Source organism: Lepisosteus oculatus, unplaced genomic scaffold, assembly GCF_040954835.1.
Source record: "Lepisosteus oculatus isolate fLepOcu1 unplaced genomic scaffold, fLepOcu1.hap2 HAP2_SCAFFOLD_103, whole genome shotgun sequence".
NCBI classification, from domain to species: domain Eukaryota; kingdom Metazoa; phylum Chordata; class Actinopteri; order Semionotiformes; family Lepisosteidae; genus Lepisosteus; species Lepisosteus oculatus.
The window spans coordinates 398,122-421,681 of record NW_027167655.1 but is presented as its reverse complement, the minus strand read 5'-3'; the positions used below and the strand labels follow the sequence as shown (position 1 = coordinate 421,681).

The 23,560-nt window shown below is 43.5% G+C and overlaps 6 non-coding genes across 6 annotated transcripts; 1 reads left to right on the top strand and 5 right to left on the bottom strand.

Moving 5' to 3' along the window:
* Positions 1-1,271: 1,271 nt before the first annotated feature.
* On the bottom strand, positions 1,272-1,353 carry trnas-gcu (transfer RNA serine (anticodon GCU)). Its single transcript has one exon. It is a non-coding gene; the product is annotated as a tRNA-Ser (tRNA).
* Positions 1,354-7,160: 5,807 nt separating this feature from the next.
* Positions 7,161-7,234, top strand: trnan-guu (transfer RNA asparagine (anticodon GUU)). Its single transcript has one exon. It is a non-coding gene; the product is annotated as a tRNA-Asn (tRNA).
* Positions 7,235-9,206: 1,972 nt separating this feature from the next.
* trnai-aau (transfer RNA isoleucine (anticodon AAU)) lies at positions 9,207-9,280 on the bottom strand. The gene has a single exon. It is a non-coding gene; the product is annotated as a tRNA-Ile (tRNA).
* A 559-nt stretch (positions 9,281-9,839) lies between these two features.
* Positions 9,840-9,910, bottom strand: trnag-gcc (transfer RNA glycine (anticodon GCC)). The gene has a single exon. It is a non-coding gene; the product is annotated as a tRNA-Gly (tRNA).
* A 2,756-nt stretch (positions 9,911-12,666) lies between these two features.
* On the bottom strand, positions 12,667-12,739 carry trnar-ccu (transfer RNA arginine (anticodon CCU)). Its single transcript has one exon. It is a non-coding gene; the product is annotated as a tRNA-Arg (tRNA).
* Positions 12,740-21,274: 8,535 nt separating this feature from the next.
* Positions 21,275-21,356, bottom strand: trnal-caa (transfer RNA leucine (anticodon CAA)). Its single transcript has one exon. It is a non-coding gene; the product is annotated as a tRNA-Leu (tRNA).
* Between the last annotated feature and the right edge of the window lie 2,204 nt (positions 21,357-23,560).

Genomic DNA, 23,560 nt, shown 5'->3' with positions numbered 1-23,560 from the left:
CCTCATGGTTTTCCTAAAAATCATTCGTTATGTTCCCTGGTGTTCCAAACTTAGTTTTAATCAATTTTAATTTGTTATTATGTTAAAAACAGGGTAATAAGTTTCTAATTGGACTATAAATAATGTCATATTGTCTGCTATAAAACTGATGTTTTCAACTCCATTGTAGAGATTCTATAATCAACTAATAGAGAATTTAAATAAAAAAGGGCATAAGAAGACATTACCAACAACGACCACAAGATGGAGATATTGTCCAAAGAGGCAAGAAGGGCAAAGCCGCGATAAGGTAAAATCATTTTTTGAAAGAGATTGCTGTCAGAATGCACACCGTCTTACCACTGCAACATGGGGAATAGAGGGAAATGAACACACGCTACGAATCGTCTCAATCACTCCCTAGAGTCGTAAGGCACATTGAAGGGTGCACCCCCATCATTAATCGTTGGGCCTCTGTAAAAGGAAAGCTGTTGAGCAGTCTTTGAAACAGCTCGGATGAAACACTTGATTGCTTCCATGTGCATCTGGAGCCCACTTCTTATTTTCACTTCACGCCGCCCAAAGCATTTCTAAAACAGGAGATTCGCGTTTGGGAATGCGCCCTGCCCTACAAATAAAACAGGTCTACGGGTCTGAAACCTGCTCCACGGAAAACAGTTCTGTTGCGCTTTTGATCAAATGGAGATTCGCTGTTCTTACTTTTTGATGACATAACACCCAAAGGGGCTACTTTGGAGCTGGATTCCAACCAGCATCCTAAAGTTTCTTAGCGGTATCCTTTACAGTCCTCTGTTCGGTCGACAAGGAACAGTAGGGGGCAGCTTTCCTCACACATACAGTGCAATGTACTGTAGTGTTCCCCTTCATTGAATTCGCAGTTCTGCATCAGACCTCTAACTCGTTTCCTTAGCTTGGATTTAAGCCACGAAGCAGGCTTCTACTGTATAAACGTCTAGAGGAATCACAAACTATTTGAGAGGCCACCATCCCAGGGGGAACTGACAAAGTCTATCCCTAAACACCTAGCGCAGTCTCTCGAGAGACTGTCAAAAATCGCTTTCTCTGTTTGCGTTGCAAGTAAGTGAAAACGCGGTCTCAAACCAGAGCTACTTGGCAGCAGCGGCACGTAAATACCATTACTGTTACTGCTCGATACCGACGTTAGCCTACTATACCATGTTCAGCCACCGCTAGAAAATGCACAGCTCTAGAACCGGAGCAAACGACAGGATGGCCAATGCCAAACGGGCACACGTGTCAGACATGGAGAGCGACGAGGATGGGATTTGAACCCATGTGTGCAGAGCACAATGGATTAGCAGTCCATCGCCTTAACCACTCAGCCACCTCGTCGACAGAAGTGGGCTGTCCGGACATGGGTTGGCGCGCTCCAGATGATCTTTTTCTTTTTTTTCCCTCGTACTCGAGGGTCATTTTCCTGTTCCACATGCGATTTCAACATTTTCCTTGGGAGATGTCAAGCCAGCAAGCCACTGCTGTGGTTCAATGGCCAGTGTGGAGATCAGTGGCCCTGTTGTACACAGAAAGCACATCGAGCTCCTTGGACATGAAAAGTTCCAGATAAAAGCCATTTGTCACCCTTTCTCTTGGTGTTGATGTTGCTATTGTATGTAAAGGTGGCAACTTGCTCAGCGAGCAGGCGGAGCACACACCGAATGCAGATGTGTCTGAGTGGTGTGTCCAAGTGGCTGCAAAAGGACAGTGCTCCTGGGGCGCCGTGGCTTAGTTGCTTAAAGCGCCTGCCTAGTGAACAGGAGACCCTGGCTCTGAATCCCAGCGGTGCCTTTTTTGTTCTGTCTTCTCAAACAGAACTGGTCATTATGGACAACCGCCTACGGCTAGACTTAATTAAATGCAAGCATTCATTTCCTGTCTTGAACGACTTGTTTTTCTTAAAATGGATGCAACTTGCAAAACATGAAATACAAACCTTGCTAATCAGCGCTCGCGGCTGGCAAAAAAAAAAGAGGTCAGCAATGTTTTTTTCTTTAACCTTAACCCTGCTAATGGAGAAGAGTTAAACGACCGAGTCTATGCAGCTTAAACGGTCCGCACGTCGGGTTCTTAGCTGAAAGGGTGGTAAATCACACTCACCCCAATCCTTAATCTTTTAAAGAGGATACAAAATTGAACCTAGTCGCCACATCACATACATCCTGTTCAACGATAAATAGGTAACATCTGTAGTGTGCTCTCTGAAGGCACTAGTTCTGTAGGATTTGGGATTTACTGAGACAATTATTCATTATAGCAGTAAATCACAAAGTTGATTCTTTTGATGGCTTTAGAATCCAACCATGCGACATAACTCAAACAACGCACACACACAGGTACTAATACACGAGGATACATTTATTAATACATAGAATATGCATGTAAACCTAACAGATCTTATCGAGAGGGTTATCAGAATACAAAAGGTATATATTCAGTCAGTTACAAAGAGTTACATATATCAAGAGGACATACGTTCAGTATATCATTCATTTAGACCGTTTCGTAAATGAACTTGGTTATAACTTCTACACTAGATACTCAAAACAAGTACATAACTCTTAGGAATTAAATTGATATCAACTGGTTGGGATAACAATTGAATTCTCGAGCTGTCATGCAGTGAAGTTGAATACTCATCCAATCTCTGGGGATTCAGATCTCCTGCGGGCACAAAGCAGTTGCAGGCTTGTTGCTGTCTAATCCGCGCTCTCTGGCTCTATGCCAGGCTTTGCTGTTCAGCTTGCGACGGTGCTCTGGTGATGTTGACCTTGGGGTTGTAGACCACTTGGATGAGGCTCTCTCTTGGAATCTTGCAGACCTTTAGGCGCCAATGGATGACCATTGATCATGATAGCCAGGCTTAGCTAAGTGCATCCCCATTTGGGAGCTGTACCTTATCAAAAGAAAACATCTTTAAATCAGTCTGCATGAATAGCTTCTCTGTTACTGCACCACAGAGATGAAGAGGGAGATGGGGCCTCATTTGGGAAAGCACAGCAACACTTAATTCTGTCTTATTAATAAGCCTCGCCGCTACAGTACGTACAGTTATAATTCAATCTGAATTAAAAACTACATGTCCCAGTTACCATGGTGGTGCTTGTGATCATTGCGTTTAACCAACGAAACAGGGCGAAAAATCAGTCACATGACTTTGTGGCTGAGTTTAGAAAGCTTAACGTATCAGCAAGACAGCAAAGACATTTTTCCAAGAAAGTTTAGCCTTTGTCACTAATGAAACCGCTAAATAAAGACATAAATATGGAAATTGACAGTTAATTGACTTTTATATTTCTAAATATCACAACATGTTCGAATCCAAGTCATTTTTAATAACAATGGGTAAACTGGGTAAACTATCACAAAGCTTTAAAAAACTTAACATTTTTATTATCAACAAATTGTAAATACGATGTTTACATTGGCATTATTAATTTTTCACTTGAGTATATGGAGGATTGTGAGAGCAGACCCCCCCTCTTAGGCTACATTTTTAATAAGAAATGGAGGCTGTATGCGTTACAATATAAACATTTACTGTCAAACTTTAAATCAACAGTTGATTTAAAGACAATCTGTCAAAGTGCAATGAAACACAATATTGTTGTTGTTGTTGTTGTTATTGTTGTTTTTATCCTGTAAAGCGTTTTGAGAAGCCACCTTTAAAGGCGCTATATAAAGGCGCTGATTCTTATGGAATGTGTTTTCTTTCTTCTTTTTTTTCAGTATAGAATAAACCTGTTACAGTACTTGATTCTTATGGATGCCCGGTTCCGCCGGGGATTCAAAATAAAACATGGAATCACGTGTCTAAGGAAATAGCATTATAACTATATCCATGCACAAACAGTAGCATGTTACATTATTAATTTGGGTGTCTCCTCTTGCCAGAAAGCGCTAAATTGCATTTTGAGTGCGGTTTTTGACTTTTTTTAAATTACAACCCATACATAAGCTGATACTGTTTAGACTTTTAATTATTTTAAACTGTATTACAGCAGCACAATGTGCTTTTTCACGAAACCTAGAGTACTGAAATGTCTTGCGTTGTACAGCTTTTCAGCTAAATATATTTATCGCTTACACCTGACACTTGATGTGCCCGACAAAAACCAGTTGAACAGCTCTGTTGGAGGTTTGCAGATCAGATCAGATTCCCTTCCCCCCACAGAAAGACAGACTTATTAGTCGCTATTCACTGCGACAGCAGCTCCAATTTCAGGCGTAAGCGATAGATCCCAGTTTAGCCGATCTTGTTACAGCATGTTCCAGTTTACTCTTATTAACCATATTAATTTTAAGTGCTTAATGCCATTTTTTGACCACGCACGAATATTCTTATGTCCATACCTTTGCAAGGGAATCAGTGTGAATTGTAATACTAATTAAATAACCGCGGGCACTTTCCACCCCCTCTGACAGCAGGAACATAACCCTTTCTCAGCTCAGCAGCTCATTACAATATAGGGTGTTCAAATCTTTTGCTGCCTCAAAAAGCTTTAGAGAACTTAACATTTCTATTATCAACAAATTGTAAATACGACGTTTACATTGGCATTACTAATTTTTCACTTGAGTGTATGGAGGATTGTCAGCTGTCACTGAGAGCAGTTAATTAAATGTATTTTTTGATTCACAATCAGACAAATGCAACATAAATTGTTATCTTTGTCTTCTAAGTATATTAATAAACTTTCAGCATAGCTTTCTCCTAGTTTAGATTAATTTTTCTTGGGATTTTGGGATCAAACGTGGAAAGATTAGATTAGTAATCGTTTTTATTTTTTAAATACATTTTAGAAAAGTGTAATCTATACTTAAAAGCTGTATAAAAGCTGTATAAAAGACACTCGATATTAATGGAGTTTAGTTGATACTTTTTAAACTTTTAATTATTTTAAATTGTATTACAGCATTGTACACATGCTTAAAAGAGAAGAAAACGCAAGCCTTCTTCAGGTGTGAGGGCATTCTGCTCAGAATGAAACACTAAAATGTAATGTAGGCTCTGAATGGGTTCAATTATGATTTGGGCTTGATTAAGGTCGCTGCCTTTCATCCAAAATCTTGCTTGAATCCTTCTAAACTAAAAATTAGACATGAGCAGGGGCTCTGGTGAAATTTCTCTTTTTTTAATTTCTCTTTTTTTCTTGGAAAAATATCTTACCCGCTGCAATCCGGGCACAGAAGGATTAAAAGAAGCCAGACAGGCAGGGGGAAGAGTGAGTTCTAGATAAAGAGGTATCCAGGTAACAGTGAAGGTAACAGCCGCAGACGTGGCCTACTTAGCCCGCCAGGGTTACCCTACTCTCCCGGAGGAGGCCCACCGGGAAATAGCGCTCCAGGCGTTCCTGGCCCCGGCGCCGACTGAGGTGCAGTGCCACGTGATGCTGGCCGCACTGGTCCCCTTGGAGCAGGCCCTGGCTCTGGCTGAGCAGACTGATGCCGTATTCGAGGAAACCGGTGGGCGCCAACGGAGGGGCGCACGGGGAATCAGATGGGGAGGAGGAGACGCCCAGCGCGACGATGCTGGGGGAGCGATGACGGCTGGTCATCTGCCACTGCTGTGGGGAGAGGGGACACATCGCAGGCAACATGAAATTGTCAGGGACATTCAGCTATATACAAAGAAGAGACAGACAAAGTAATAATTCTATATTAACGTGGCCTACATATTGACGCAATGATCAAACTAACTGACATGTTCTGATTCAGATCCCCTGCAGTTCATAATAATTAGAACAATAGCAATGCTGAGTCCTCCCCACCCTACTGAGCACAAATTCAGCTGCTCTCCAGTTCTGTTCTGCATGTTTTTTCATTGCAATTGAGCTCGGAGCTGGAGATGATCTCCATACAGTTCTGTGTTAACTAGCCCGCACTTGCGTGCTAATTTACGGGTTGTGGCAAATGCTTTTTTATAGTTCATATACATGACGGCAACCTGTTACCGAGGAACCTGAGAGGTTTAAAAGCCTCACGAGCCAGGCAGGACTCCAACCTACAATCTTCTGATTCGAAGTCAAACGCGTTATCCATTACGACACTGGCCCATGGAACATGCGCTTGCACTCTACCACAGAGAACAGAAATAGTGTTGATGTGTCGTGCTGAAATTCCGATTGATTTTGAATTCAAAGAAAAAAGGTTTTCTTCCAAAACACCATGAAATTGTCACATCTTGCAGACAATAGGTGTATTCCATGTTGAAAAGAGAAGAAAGAAAACCATGGAGCCTTTTACAGGTGTGAGGCTTCTTCAGGTGTGAGAAGACCTCACAGTCGAAATGCTGTGTTTCCGTTCTTCTCTTTTCAGCATGCAATAAACCTATTACTTGATCCTTTGCAGCCGAGGCATGCTGAAGTAGCTACCCAGCTGAACATCTAGCAGACTCTACAGTACTTCTCTCCTGTAGAAGTAAAGCAGGGCTTGCTGGGTGAGCTTTTGCTCCGGTAAATTAGGTCACGTGTCATGTTAAATCACTTCTTCTAAACACAACATTTGCTGGTGCTAGCTTTCCCCATGAAAAGAGACATTTCCCTTACAGTACATGACATATCGTTTTTATTCTATCAATAAGTATAGAAATTAAACAAAAGAAAAAATGGTGTCGCCAAAGAATGCACAGCTCTGTCGCCTTGGGGAGGTGTCAAGGGCATTGAGCTCCTTGGACATGAAAAGTGCCCGATAAATGCCATTTCTCATCATTTCTCTTGGCGTCAGTTCTGCTATTAAATGGGACGGAGGCAACGGGCTCAGAGAGCAGGTTAAGTGCACACCGAATGCAGATGTGTCTAAGTGTCTGTAAAAGCGCGGTGCTCCGCTGGTGCTGTTCCCTAGTGGCTTAAAGTGCCCGCCTAGTAAGCAGGCGATCCTGGGTCTGAATACCAGCAGTGCCTCTCTCCGTGTCTTGTTGTGCCGAATGTCTCATTTCAGACAAACATGTACAGCTTGGTTCAGTTTAATGCAAGAATTCATTTCCTTTCTGGAATAACTTGTTTTTGAAGAAATCCATACAGCTTGTGAAAGATGAAATCCATTTCTTGGTTGTCAGTGGAAAAAGATTGCCGGCTGCAAGAAGCGCAAGTGATTGTTTTCTTTGACCATAAACCTGCAAATGTAGAGAGCACAAGCGGCCGTCAGTCTCTGTGGCGCAATCGGTTAGCGCATTCGGCTGTTAACCGAAAGGTTGGTGGTTCAAGGCCACCCAGGGACGCATGTCTCAGTTTTTCCAATGTAAACATCATCACCGCTAAAGAAGATGGTGCAGAAGGCTCCACAGTCGAAACATTGTGCTTCTTTTCTTCTCTTTTCAGCATGGAGTAAACCTTTGCTTGATCCTTTGCAGCCTACGCATGCTGACACAGCTACCTTTCTCTTAACGCGCCTCAATCATTATTCACCAAAACCATCAGCAGAATGTGTCGCCTTTGTGGTGATGTCACTCCTCTGCTTCACAAATGTCCTTAGTGACGGACCATTCCTTTCTGCCATTTTTCCGGAGCGGTTATTGATTGCTCCATCATTTCCCTCATACTTTCCATCCCTAGATTGAAAAAAAAACAGAAACAGGCTGACAGGACGACAATCAAATTGCAAAAACTCATCAAAGCACTCGATAGAGTATTTGAATCCACAAGTAGCTACGAGCAACTTTGTCCTGGCTTGCATGAAAGTCGGAAAATGTCAAAAAGAAAAAGATGGTGGCTTTTTCATATTCGTTCTTTTATTTTTAGTTCGTTGGCTCTTCTGTCCATTGTCCTCCTGCCTGGCTCTTGACCTGTGACTGTCTGAACGCACACAGTAAAATTTCATGTGGGGGATTTGTCCTGAGCCTCTGTGAAAGACCCACCCACCCCCATAAATAACTGCTCTAGAAATACGATTGCAAAACTAAACCACAGCTTAAAGAGGAGCTTGTCATGACCGCCAGGCAGTTAAGACCAACTCTTAAGCGATCTAATCAGCACCAGCAGTGGGTGATTATTAACAAACGCTGCCGCACGAGTTAACCCACCTGCACACACTCCACCGTGCGGTACACAGTGCTATTTTTACCATCTTTACCTGCTTCCCGCTGCTCAGTATTGAGTCTATTCCTTGAGAGCTCTACCTGGCATTTTTTCCATTACCTCGTTTATTCTGGATATTGGACTCCCCTTCTGCCTTTTTGACTTTGGACCTCGCCTCTCACCTCGGACTGTTTGCCACCAGTGTTCTCCCTGGATTACGACTTACCTTACGCCTCTTGACCACGAAACAAAGCAAAGCAGAGCAAAACAAAACGAACAAACGAAAACCCTCACGTCCCGCACTTGCATATAACGCCGTTACGTGCCCAAGCGGTATTGTACGTCATTCTAGCACTGCACCCCGGGGCGTACGGTATATGGGAACGAGCACACGCCACGAATCGTCTTGAATCACTCCCTACAGCTGTAAGGTGCCTTGAAGCGTGCACCCCCAACTTTCTTCTTTGCCCATCTGTGAAAGGTAAACTGTTGAACAAACTCTGAACCAGCTCTAAGGAAACTAATCCGATTAGACGTTACTTTGACTCATCTTTTTACGCTCAGTGCTGGATTGCTCAAACTCCAGCTAGGGTTAGGGTTAGCATTCCCACGCTACTTAGACACTTTGTTTACGCTCAGTGCTGGATTTTGGGAACTTCAGGATGAGTGGGAATTTTCTCCTATCTGTCAATTCTGTTTTGTTTTGGAGACTCTTGGCTGCCTATGTTGTACAGTGCAGCGTGAAGGAAACATTTTCCAAAACTGTGTCAGCTCAAAAGTTGTAAGAAAACCTCTCCAGCTGCTTTAACTCTCTTCATTTTTGTCATTTAATGTGACACTCGATGTATAACTGGAGCCTCACATATGCAAATGGTGAGGCTCCAGTTCGACACCCAGTTCGACACCACTTTACAGTATATGACAAAAGCATGGCAGACTGTGCCGGACCGGCAGATAACTTCCGCTTATTTTTACCATATTAAACATTGGAAATCCTCCCACTTGTATTTGTGACACTTGATTTTGGCTCCACCTAAGACACTCTTAAATCTTCAAACACTTTTCTCTTCTCCCGCAACACTCTTGTCTGTCGGCACTATGTGGCAGCGTTGCATGACAACCCCTCTCACCACGGAAAGGAACCTAACAGCTTTGGTAAGAGAGGAGAAAAGGACCTGGCCAGTACGGGGCTCGAACCCGTGACCTTGGCGTCATTAGCACCACGCTCGAACCAACTGAGCTAACCAGCCTCACAACAGTGCTCCTCTCTGTGCTGCAAAAAATCGAACTCAGGGAATTTCTTTTGTCCTCCTTTGAATAGAAAGCCTTGTAATTCAGTGTAAGGGCTTTCTCGTGCAGTTTCATGGTTCTTGTAACCCAAATCCTACACTGGCCTGAAGTGCCCCCCCATTTCACAGCATTTTTCAGCTGATTTAAAATGTACCTAAAGGAGAAGCATTATTGAAGACCATCAATTACCAAGAGCTTTTGTCAAAGGTTTTGGTGGTCATTTTGAATGACCACAGAGCGCTGTGACCTCGGTTTTACATCTCATCCAAAAGACAGCGCCCTTTTACAACACAGCATCTCCGTCACTATACTGGGGCATTGGGACCCGCACAGACCTCAGGGCGAGCGCCCCACCGCCGGCACCATTAACACCGCTTCCAGCTGGAAGCTTTGTTTTTCCCTGTAGCTCACCCTCATCCGGGTACTGACCTGGCTCACACCTGCTTAGCTTCAGTGGGTTTTTTGAGTTGCGAGTTGCAAGGGGATGCAAGTGATGGAGCCGCTCGCTGCAAAAGCCACTGCATTGGCCGGGAATCGAACCCGAGCCTCCCGCGTGGCAGGCGAGAATTCTACCACTGAACCACCAATGCTCAGTGCCTGGGCCTTCAAAAAAGACGCTTTTTTGGTGCTCTGTGCAAAACGCGTCGACATCTGCTTCCAGCTGCAAAATGCCATTCGCGGACGCTGAAGAACTTATTTCCAAGGCAGCGGGTACAAGCGATTGGGCGTTTTAAAACCACCAGGAACAGCAAAGAGGCGTGCTTCTTTGCTTGCGCCGAAACACACCGACTGGAGGCGGATAACGTAGTCGGCAGGATTCGAACCTGCGCGTGGAGACCCCAATGGCTTTCTAGTCCATCGCCTTAACCACTCTGCCACGACTACAGCAAGCCCCACCACCGCTGCGTTCTTGCTACAATCTTACCTGGATCGCGAGGCGCCGGCGGAAGCCTATTTCAAAGTCGTTCTCCGTTTCAAAAAAACATTTCCAAAATACAAGCCTTGCAGACAGACACGCCTCAGAGGACTTAAGGGTGGCTTCATGTCGGAATGATAAAGTCTCCCCGTCCGGACATGAAAATGCCACTTTGTTACACACAAAAAAAGAATCAACAACAGAGAAATGCCCACAAGCATTTGAAAAGCCGCACCACGTCGCACTTGAAATAGCTCTTACATTAGTGGTAGACGCAGGAATCGCCTTTTTATTTACGCTCTTACCCACGCGATGGAAAGCAAAACAAAGCAAAGCAGAGCAAAACAAAATGAACAAACGAAAACCCTCACGTCCCGCACTTGCATATAACACCGTTACGTGCCCAAGCGGTATTGTACGTCATCCTAGCACTGCACGCCGGGGCGTATGGTATATGGGAACGAGCACACGCCACGAATCGTCTCGAATCACTCCCTACAGCTGTAAGGCGCCTTGAAGCGTGCACCCCCAACATTCTTCTTTGCGCATCTGTGATAGGTAAACTCTTGAGCAAACTCTGAACCAGCTCTAAGGAAACTAATCCGATTAGATGTTACTTTGACTCATCATTTAAGGGACCCTTGTTAATTGGAGAAATCAATGATTTCGAATGAATTCTGTATGCGTTAAAAGACAGCTATACACAGAAAACATGCAGGACACTGCTCATGATGTTTCCCGAGCCGAAACACAGTGTGTTTTTCCAAGCCATCTGACAAAGCCCGCCCACTGAAAACTGCAGGAGATCGTGTAAAGACGTTCAAGTTTGTAACTACTGCACGCACAGGAAGCAGAATAAATTCCTCTATTCAAACTGTCAAAGGTTTGCTTTGCGAACGCTGCAGGACATCGCACAATCTCTTTTGAACAGGGACAAATGATTTCTTATGGGGCGCAGTAAGTACAGACGTTTAAAAAGCTCCACTCATGCCAATGATGCAGCATGAAGAAGCGCAACCTAAAGTTTGCATTCCTAGCACTGTTGCATTCCCCGCATCAGTAGCTAAGAGAATATAATTTACGACTCTTGTTAATGCAGTTTCAGAAACCAGACTGAAATTTCTCAAGTATATTATTTGAATCCATTTGATGTTGGGCAACAACTATTCTTTCAAGACTTTTAGATTGAAATGGGACCTTTGAGACAGGCCTGTAGTTGTTAAGAACTTGTGGATCCAAATTTGACTTCTTAAGGAGCGGTCTAAGAACCACTACCTTAAATTGATCATGTACGACGCCTGACGCAAGCGATGCATTCATCATACTAATTATAGGTCCTGCCAGTCCTTCGAGGGAATCTTTGACTTGCTGAGTGGGGATGGGATCTAGCAAACAGGTGGTTTACTTTGTCTTACGTCTGTGTCCATGAGTCCACCATAAGAAGAAATCTGAACAGGAGTGGTGATCATGCGAGGTCACCACGGAGGAAACCACTGCTCTCCCCCCCAAAAAAACCACCACTGCCCCTCTCAAGTTTGCTAAAGACCACATGGATGTTCCACAACTCCTGGAACAATGTTCTGTGGACAGACGTGACAAAAGTTGAACTTGTTGGTAAATGTGCACAGCGTTATGTTTGGAGATAACAAAACACCGCATACCAACTCCAAAACCTCATCCCACCTGGGAAGCATGGCGGAGGCTGTACGGCTTGCAATCATCGAGGGACCGATGAATTCCGAGATGTATCAGGAAATTCTACAGCAGAATGTCAGGGTGTCTGCCTGTGATCTAAAACTCAAAAGACGCTGGGTCTTGCAACATGACAAAAACAAAGGAGTACATCAACAACAGAGTGGCTGAAACAGAAGAAATTCTGTATGTTGGGATGGCCAAGTAAGAGTCCTGACCCCAATCCCATTGAAGTGCTGTGGCGTGATCTGAAGCAGGCCATTCAGCGCAAGACATCCCAAAAATATACATGAACTGAAACAGTTTTGCATAGAGGAATAGGCCAAAATACCTCCTAACCGCTGCTCAGGTCTGACAAGCCGCTACAGAAAGTGGGGGTTGAGGTTTTTGTCATAAAGGAGGTTCCACTAGCTCCTTAATATAAGGGTTCACGTACTTTTTCCATCAATGACCTTGATTGTTTAAACCATTTGGTCAATAAAGAAACAGCAATGTCAAATGTTGGGTGTGTGTTCTTTGTTAAATCAGAATCTCTTTATTAATTATTATGACTTAGATAAAGATAAGATCACATGTTAGGAGCCATTCATGCAGAAATCCACATCATTCCGAAGGGCTGTTTACAAAAGTTTTTCTCCCAACTGTATGTGAGAGAAAAGCAGAGACGCTCACTGAGTAAGGTGGAGTTGTAGCTTTGCAAACCACAAAGACATTTGTATGCTCAAAATGGGACAGGAGCACCCCAGATGGGACTCGAACCCACAATCCCTGGCTTAGGAGGCCAGTGCCTTATCCATTAGGCCACTGGGGCACACTGGGTTGGGTCGATCACGCTGATGAAGAGCCAGTTTTTTTTTCCTTTGCTTTTTCAAAGGGATCCCCAAAATTAGGAAAGTTAGGCAGCAGAAGGTTTACTGTGACCTGAGAAGGACCGGCATCCAATCACGGTGGTACACACACACGCTCTCACTCATCTGAGCTACACGGCTACCAAGATGATCTCAGGTGCGCCGAGCTGGTACGGAACATATTGAACTGATCGACAGCGAATTGTCTCTCAGACAGGCTTTTCACCTCTGAGCTCCCTGACTGACAGTGATCAGTTAGGCAGTAAAACAGTCAGCTGCTTCTAAGCCTTAAACAGCTGCATCTCGGCGCTTCCACGGAGAGATGATTTGAAAGCCGAACATCGCCCATTGGGAACACCTTACTATCACTAGTTTAAGAGACTCTTAAGGTCTTGCAGAGGTGCCTGTCTAATAGCATGCGCTTTGCAAGCTATAGGTGTTTAGGCTGAGGCAGAATGCCTGTTAACAAAATGTTTTTCTAAAGGGGCCTCGCACTCTTTTCCAAGCAATGGTCACCATCCCCACAATGTAGTCATGTCCTAGGACGTCACCTGTTAGTCTCCATTTGTCTGCCACCAACATTTTAGGTTACGGGGTCACAACCGCACCCCGGAGAGCATAGGAGCCGTTGGCGTTCTGGCTGTGCAGATTGGGCTGAAGGTGGGGCGTTTGAATCTCGCTGTTGGAGGCCGTCTGAAACTGACCCAAGCCTTTCCCTTGAATTAAATGTAAATAAGAAATGAACCCCAGATGCACATGGAATCAATCACGTGTTTCCTTTGAGCCGTTTCAAAGACTGCTCCAGAGTTTACCTTGCACAGATGCGCAAAGATTAATGATGGGGGTGCACGCTTCCAGGCGCCTTACAACTGTAGGGACTGATTAGAGACAATTCGTAGCGTGTACTCATTTCTCTCTATTCCCCGTGTTGCAGTGGTAGGATGACATAAATTCCTGCTTCGACACGTAACGGCATTATAATCAAGTGCAGGAGCTGAGGGCTTTAGTTTTGTTTCGTTTTCCATGGCGTTCGTAAGCGCGCAAATCAAAGGCAATTCCTGCGTCTAACACGAATGTAAATGCTTTTGAAAGTGCAGTGTGGTGCAGCTTGTAAAAACCATTTGTGGTTTGTTGATGTTTTTTCTGTCTGCCAAAGTTGCATTTTGACATCCGGACTGGGGGACTTTATCATTTGAACGTGAAGCCAGCCTTAAACCCTCTGAGGCGTGTCTGTCTGCCGGCACGAATCTTGTGAAAGGTATTTTTTTTTAACGGAGAGCGACTTTAAAAAGGTTTCCGCAGCCACCTCGCACTCCGTGTTAGATTATAGGAGGAATGCGGCGACAGCGAGCTCGCTTTTGTCGTGGCCGAGTGGTTAAGTGCGTTGGGGATTCCCCGCGCAGGTTCGGAACTTGCCGACTCCGGCGTCTGCCGCACGTCGCCTTGTGCCTGCGCGGCAAAGGCGAAGTGCCGTTTCTCCTTTCCCGGTACTATAAAAACGCTAAATCGCTTGGACCCGCTGCCATTGAAAGCAATTCTTCAGATAACCACACATTTTGCGTTCGCACCTCTGGTGCTCTACTTATGCCTTTGCAAACCTAATGAATAAAGCTGAAAGAACCGACACGATATGTAGGTGCTCGTAAACCACGCAGTAAAGAACTGTTAACAGCAAGGGTTTCAGTGGGTTAACTGAGGAGAAGGCGTGATCGCTAATTGTTGACTTTTTATTTGGTGTTAGAAACACTCTTACTGTGCATGACGTGCAACAAATGTAGCCACAGAAATTGCATCACGCTTTCATGTATGCTATTGCAGACACCAACGTTGCCTAGATAGAAAACCGAAATAGCCGTGGGTTTGCTTGCTGGTCTGAAGGATCTCTCTTCGAATCTCTATCATTTGTCAATGAAAGTAAAAGGCGCTGCAATCTCATACGTTCAGAATCAAACCCGCAGCTGTTGTTCGACTTTATTTCTTGACTAATTACAACTGAGTGTCGCATGAGCAGTTACGTAAACTTGTCTGGTATATTTGAACACAAATGCCGTTCTTCAATTAAAACTAACAGTACATTGTCAGGGACATTCAGTTCTATACAAACAAGAGACAGACAACAGAATATTTCTACCGTTCATGTGGACTACGTGTTGACTTACTGATCGGAATAATTGAAAGGTTCGGGCTCATAGCCGATGCAGTGCGTGCTAATTAGAACAGCAACGCTGAGCTCTCAGCACCGTACTGAGCCCAGGTGTTTTTCTAAAGCTGTCAGGTGCAGTTCATTTACATGAAGGAAATCTCTTACTGGGTACGATTACAATGCAGTAAGTAGCACAGACTGCTTAGGGAGTAGCCCGATGCGTTTAAAAACAACCCGAGCCAGATAGGAGTCGAACCTGCAATCTCCTGATCCGTAGTCAGACGCGTTATCCATTGCGCCACTGGCCCTGGTGTGACACTGCAGGACTGTAACCCAGTGAGATCAGCACTGCAACTAGTAAAATATTACCCCCGGTCCATTCTTTTCCAAAAGTGAGAAACACCTGTTTTCTACATTTTGTCTGTTTTAAAACCATATCTCTTTAAACCAAACCAAGAGTTTGTCTTTTGCACTGATATTCTGATTCATTTCGATTTCAAAGAAAAAAAAAACATTATCTTCCAAAGCATCATAAAATTGTCCCTTCTTCCAGACTCTACTTCTCTCTTGTAGTAGTACAGCAGACCTTTCCAAGTGAGCAGATCACAGAGTCCGAAATGAGCTTCCTCCATCAAGCAAAGTACCTGAACATGACTCTGTCTTCATAAAAGCGCCCCTGTAATAAAGAAATTAAATCCGAAATCAAGAGGGCAGTTTCCTACTGAAGTTCAAGAAATCATCAATTTTAACCTAGCAACACATTAAAGGCTGCATCTATACAAGTACGATTCTAGAAATGCTCACCAGATTACGTTTTAAGAAAGAACTGCGCCTCAGGTTCCGCCGAGATCTTAACTCGGATGGCAGGATTCAGAGTCCGGAGTGTGGACTGATGGCGCACGGAGGGTCCATATACTGTGGATCCCTCAGTGATCTTCCGCGTATTCAAACCGCCAGCGTGTGACTCCCCTGTCACCGTCCTCTCTCCTCTGTGCAGCCGAGCCCGATTCACGGTAAAGTGAAAAAAAATATGCCCTCAACGTGAGATTTACTCTGGAGTGAGGATAGATGTTACCTTTTTATCATTGAACAGGATGTATGTGATGTGGCGACTAGGTTCAATTTTGTATCCTGTTTAAAAGATTAAGGACTGGGGTGAGCGTGATTTACCACCCTTTCAGCTAAGAACCCGACGTGCGCACCGTTTAAGCTGCATAGACTCGGTCGTTTAACTCTTCTCCATTAGCAGGGTTAAGGTTAAAGAAAAAAAACATTGCTGACTTCTTTTTTTTTTGCCAGCTGCTAGCGCTGATTAGCAAGGTTTGTATTTCATGTTTTGCAAGTTGCATCCATTTTAAGAAAAACAAGTCATGTTAAAGACAGGAAATGAATACTTGTGTTTAATTAAGTCTAGCGGTTGTCCGCTGGGATTCAGACCCAGGGTCTCCTGTTCACTAGACAGGCGCTTTAACCAACTAAGCCACGGCGCCCCGGGAGTGCTGTCCTTTTGCAGCCACTTGGACACACCACTCAGACACATCTGCATTCGGTGTGTGCTCCGCCTGCTCGCTGAGCAAGTTGCCACCTTTACATACAATAGCAACATCGACACCAAGAGAAAGGATGACAAATGGCTTTTATCTGGAACTTTTCATGTCCAAGGAGCTCAATGTGCTTTCTGTGTACAACAGGGCCACTGAACTCCACACTGGCCACTGAACCACAGCAGTGGCTTGCTGGCTTGACATCTCCCAAGGAAAATGTTGAAATCGCATGTGGAACAGGAAAATGACCCTCGAGTACGAGGGAAAAAAAAGAAAAAGATCATCTGGAGCGCGCCAACTCAGTTGGGACAGTCCAGTTCTGTTGACGAGGTGGCTGAGTGGTTAAGGCGATGGCTTGTTAATCCATTGTGCTCTGCATGTATGGGTTCGAATCCCACTCTCGTCGGTTTCCATGTCTGACATGTGTGCCCGTTCGACGTTGGCCCTCCTGTCGTTTGCTCCAGAACTAGAGCCATGCAGTTTCTAGCGGTGGCTGAACATGGTATAGTAGGCTAACATCGGTATCGAGCAGTGACAGTAACAGTATTTACGTGCCGCTGCTGCCAAGTGGCTCTGGGTTGAGACCGCGTTTTCACTTACTTGCAATGCAAACGGAGAAAGCGATTTTTGACAGTCTCTTGAGAGACTGCGCTAGGTGTTTAGGGATAGACTTTGTCAGTTCCCCCTGGGATGATGGCCTCTCAAATAGTTTGTGATTCCTCTAGACGTTTATACAGTAGAAGCCTGCTTCGTGGCTTAAATCCAAGCTAATGAAACGAGTTAGAGGTCTGATGCAGAACTGCGAATTCAATGAACGGGAACACTACAGTACATTGCACTGTATGTGTGAGGAAAACTGCCCCCTTCTGTCCCTTGTCGACCGAACAGAGGACTGTAAAGGATACCGCCAAGAAACTTTAGGATGCTGGTTGGAATACAGCTCCAAAGAAGCCCCTTTGGGTGTTATGTCATCAAAAAGTAAGAACAGCGAATCTCCCTTTGATCAAAAGCGCAACAGAACTGTTTTCCGTGGAGCAGCTTTCAGACCCGTAGACCTGTTTTATTTGTAGGGCAGGGCGCATTCCCAAACGCGAATCTCCTGTTTTAGAAATGCTTTGGGCGGCGTGAAGTGAAAATAAGAAATGGGCTCCAGATGCACATGGAAGCAATCAAGTGTTTCATCCGAGCTGTTTCAACGACTGCTCAAGAGCTTTCCTTTCACAGAGGCGCAACGATTAATGATGGGGGTGCACCCTTCAATGCGCCTTCCCAGTGGGCATTGATTCGTCGAATATACGTATATTTATGGCGAAAATACGGCTATACGTATATATACGTCGCCTCAACGTATAATCAACGTCGAATTGCAACCGTAAAATCGACGACATGAATAAACGCATATATAACATCGAAAACACATCTAACACAGTGCCTGAGGCTTTTTACTGTATGTATCGTGTGTGCCGCAACTAGGAGTATACGGCACTCTGCACAGTGTACGAAGTAAATTATTTTCGCAGTAATTAATTTATTATATTTACTATATTTATTATACACGTGTAAATTAATTACTGCGAAAATAATTTACTTCGTACACTGTGCAGAGATTCTAGACGAATTGCAGACCACATTTAGACGTCTAAGGTATGCGTTTAATAGATGCAGCCATTCAAAATGCGCGGTAAAAACCCGCGGTACAGTAACCTACCCACAAGCCACCGCGGGGCACCGGAGGGTACCGCAGGACAAGTGATTGGCTGGCCAAAATGACCGACAGGGGCACTCGTGGTGCATTGGTTGGTAGTGCAAAGATTTAATCATTTAATGTCTTTGCTGTCCACATTTTAATCCGCTTAGTTTTGAATATTTATATGGATTTTACCACTAAAGGGAAATTTTAGTAGCTGAGCATAAAAAGAAGAGGAGCATAACGCATCTGAAGGTCATAAACGATATTAATTTAGGAACATAAACATTACTGTATGTATGTAAACTGTACTGTGTATGGCTGGTCTTGGTAGTTTAAAGAAAAAATACACACCAGTCTTCCATTTCTCCCTAAACATTTTAAGCATGAAAGTTTTATGAAACGGTACCCAAATATGCGATTGCTGTATAGAATGAATTTTAATTAAAAAAAATTATTTAACACGAACATTAAGCTGTTTACATCTTCCGCCTGAGAACAGTCACCCGTTGCTACCCAACGCAGAATGGTGATTGGCTGACACCATCTGACACCCCTCTGATTGGAGAAAAAAGACGTGCTGGTGTGCTATACCAGGAAGAGGATTTCTTTCAATTCTAAACGTGTATTTTAAAAGTTTAAGAAGTAAAAACCTTACAGCGTACACAGATTTCTAAACTGATCAGGATCGTTATCTTTGTCTCATGCATAATAATGTTCACCGCTCTGTCCAGCAAATTAATAATAAACTTTATTTTATATAGCTTTTTAAACGAATAAGTAATTAGATTGCTCATAAACCTAATCACTTGCTTTTTCTTTTTATTTAGGCTCAGATTTCAACTATAGATCGTATTATTAATAACCATAATAACAACCAACCAACAAAAACAACCATATAAACATAATACCAACCAAAAACATAGATAACAACCACAATACAAAATCAAATAATCAAACCATTTTACTCTCGCAAAGTCCTCCAATTATCATAATCCCGCCCCTTATGCAAAACCAAACCTTCCTCCCATCCCAGTTTATCCTGTTTATCATAAACAAAATCAACCTCAATTTTCAACATAAAGCATTACACAAAATCAATACCTCAACACTCCATACTCAACAACGATAATTCACAAACAGCCAGAAAATGTAACTACACATTCCCAAACAGACCTAATTTCCATAGCCCCGCCCCTTATGCAAAACCAACATCCCTCCCCTGTTCTCTCTCTCCCCTGGCGGTTGTAATTGTTTTTATTTTCAAATAAATTTTAGCAAAGTCATGTATTTTAAAAATCTTAAGATTTTTATATTTATGTCTTTATTTAGTGGTTTCATTAGTGACAAAGGCTAAACTTTCTTGGAAAAATGTCTTTTATGTAAACCATGTTTGCTATTAATTCATTCAGGGCTAAAATATGTTCATTGTCTTCTAATGAAAGAAGGGTTCCTTTCGCCGTAGTCGGGAGCCTAGCCTTTAACTAGTAAGTACTGTATTTACTGGGTTTTTGAGGGGGGGTGTCTTTCGCTGGAAATCTCGCCTCCTACTTTGAAAATACCCGTGAAACCGTTTCAATTCGTCACAGCCAGCACTCCTGCAGAGAGGGGGGTTGTACTTGCAGTGTATACAGTACACGCGTTATGCTCTTCGTTAATGTAAATAATTACTGCGAAAATAATTTACTTCGTACACAGTGCAGAGATTCTAGACGAATTGCAGACCACATTTAGACGTCTAAGGTATGCGTTTAATAGACGAATATTATATGTCTTTTGCCCACTGTGCTGCCCTCTTGATTTCGGATTTAATTTCTTTATTACAGGGGCGCTTTTATGAAGACAGCGTCATGTTCAGGTACTTTGCTTGATGGAGGAAGCTCATTTCGGACTCTGTGATCTGCTCACCTGGAAAGGTCTGCTGTACTACTACAAGAGAGAAGTAGAGTCTGGAAGAAGGGACAATTTTATGATGCTTTGGAAGATAATGTTTTAAAACAGACAAAATGTAGAAAACAGGTGTTTCTCACTTTTGGAAAAGAATGGACCGGGGGTAATATTTTACTAGTTGCAGTGCTGATCTCACTGGGTTACAGTCCTGCAGTATCACACTGGATAACGCGTCTGACTAGGGATCAGGAGATTGTAGGTTCGACTCCTGCCTGGCTCGGGTTGTTTTTAAATGCATCGGGCTACTCCCTAAGTAGTCTGTGCTACTTACTGCATTGTAATAGTACCCAGTAAGAGATTTCCTTCATGTAAATGAACTGCACCTGACAGCTTTAGAAAAACACCTGGGCTCAGTACGGTGCTGAGAGCTCAGCTTTGCTGTTCTAATTAGCATGCACTGCATCGGCTATGAACCCGAACTTTTCAATTATTCCGATCAGTAAGTCAACACGTAGTCCACATGAAAGGTAGAAATATTATCTTGTCTGTCTCTTGTTTGTATAGAACTGAATGTCCCTGACAATGTACTGTTAGTTTTAATTGAAGAACGGCATTTTTGTTCAAATATACCAGACAAGTTTACGTAACTGCTCATGCGACACTCAGTTGTAATTAGTCAAGAAATAAAGTCGAACAACAGCTGCGGGTTTCATTCTGAACGTATGAAATTGCAGCGCCTTTTACTTCCATTGACAAATGATAGAGATTCGAAGAGAGATCCTTCAGACCAGCAAGCAAACCCACGGCTATTTCGGTTTTCTATCTAGGCAACGTTGGTGTCTGCGATAGCATACATGAAAGCGTGATGCAATTTCTGTGGCTACATTTGTTGCACGTCATGCACAGTAAGAGTGTTTCTAACACCAAATACAAAGTCAACAATTAGCGATCACGCCTTCTCCTCAGTTAACCCACTGAAACCTTTGCTGTTAACAGTTCTTTACTGCGTGCTTTACGAGCACCTACATATTGTGTCGGTTCTTTCAGCTTTATTCATTAGGTTTTCAAAGGCATAAGTAGAGCACCAGAGGTGCGAACGCGAAATGTGTGGTTATCTGAAGAATTTATTTCCATGACAGCAGAGCCAAGCGATTTAGCGTTCTTATAGTACCAGGAAAGGAGAAGCAGCACTTCGTCTTTGCCGCGCAGGCACAAGGCGACATGCGGCAGACGCCGTAGTCGGCAGGATTCAAATCTGCGCGGGGAGTCCCCAATTGATTTTGAATCCATCGCCTTAATCACTCGGCCACGACTACAGCGAGCTCGCCGCCGCCGCATTCCTCCTATAATCTAACACGGAGTGCGAGGTGGCTACGGAAACTTTTTCAAAGTCGCTCTCAGTTAAAAAAAAAAACCTTTCACAAAATACGTGCCGGCAGACAGACACGCCTCAGAGGGTTTAAGGCTGGCTTCACGTTCAAATGATAAAGTCTCCCCGTCTGGATGTCAAAATGCAACTTTGGCAGACAGAAAAACATCAACAAACCACAAATGTGGACAAGGATTTTACAAGCTGCACCACACTGCACTTTCAAAAGCATTTACATTCGTGTTAGACGCAGGAATTGCCTTTGATTTGCGTGCTTACGAACGCCATGGAAAACGAAACAAAACAAAAGCCCTCAGCTCCTGCACTTGATTATAATGCCATTACGTGTCGAAGCAGTAATTTACGTAATTTACTGCCTGAAAAAAAAACAGTAAAATGTTTGAGTGCCTATAGAGTTTCTATTTTTATTTTCTTGAGAAAAGTTGATACCATTTCCTGGACACCCTGTCATCCATCAGTGCGCGGTGCCCGGGGAAAAATCTGTAGGGGGGCGTCTGAAATTCTGAGGGGGGGGGGTGATATTTCGGTTGAAACGGAGCTGTAGGGTGCAGCTACCCAAATGAAATCTCGCAGCTATGCCATTGATTAGTGCTTCATGATAGAAGATAACGACTAGCAATCTGGTATTTGCGATGAAGTTCAGTTTCACATTTTTCGTCACTCTCACGGTTTGTATTGCCTGGAGCGAAAAGTACCATAAGCGTTCATTTTTGCAGCTACATGGACGTTCTGAATCGTTAAGAAAAAAATGTTGTAAAACCAACAGAAAGCACAGACTGCTATAACTAGTCCTAGTTATATAAAGATTTTAAGTATAATGATAAACTACTGCAAGGAATCGGTCCACCTGAGCAAACAGGATCGTAATGTTGACACTCAATAACGACACTGATATGTGCAGTTCCTGGACGGATAGCCCTCCTGCCCATCAAACAGACTGAGTGACTGTTCGTGTCATTTAGTGTTGTCTGACCATTGACCAAGTACAACTATTTTTTTAGGGCGCAAATTAAGTTAGGTAAATCTTTTTGCCCAAAACTGAAGGGGCAACACTCCTCCCTCCCCCCGTGATGCCAGGCCTGTCCCCATCCTATTCCATAATGTCATTATATATAATACCATACAACAGTACGATCCTTACTAACTGCATGCGTTAAAATTGCACATCAGCACATAGCAGGGGGCACATAGCCGTGATGTATTATCAATGTTAAATTTCAACCATAATATCGACAACATTAATAAACGCATACGTTGAGAAAATATCGAACCCAGCATATTTTCCGGTTATATACCACAATGCATTGCTAGTATTCGTTGGTCACCATTTTGGACACGTTTTTCAAACGTAGAAGTATATCCGCAAATATCTCAGCAATCCTCTTTTGACGAGTAAGTATGAACAATAATAATACTATCTGAATACACACAGATCTTTCTTAATATTATTTTGATTAAAATAGTACGTGAATAAGCAAAAAATGGCACATAAAAATAGTGTGAATGGGGAAGATGGCACAAAATCGTTTTGCCATTTCTCTATTCTTATTCTATGTTGTACTTTCAAACTTTAGGTACTCTTTAATTAGGACAGACTTTATTGCTCAACTGCTATGATGCAAGCCAAATTTTATACATTTATTTCAGCTTTGAGCTTTCAGCTTTGACCAACCTTGAACTCACCGGCCGTGGTTAACGCGTGTTGGATTTTAACGGGCTCTGTGTGTTCGATGTACATAAGCCACTGAATGCTGGGTGTAGAAAATCGTTTTTGCTGGTGGTGGTAATTGTCATGGGGTAGCAACGCTATCGTCTCTTCCTGTAAAAACATAAGTCTGAACATGGCCATGCAGACGCGATGGTCACAAACTGAAAGGGGTCGATGCACACAACGCAGGCGGCCCCTGACTCAGTCACGCGTGTCTGTCTGGTCATATTCATGACCTCGTCCCAAAACCTGACACAGCCTTCTCTTAGAATTGCCACATCCAACTGGCAGTAACGTTTCAACTCTCTCTGTAAGTTAAACACACTTCCCTTGCATTCTTCATACCAAACCAAAAACTCGGCTTTCTCCCTCGGCAGCATGTAGTTAACGCCGTAAAGTTCTGGCGGCGGCATCGGGCTGAC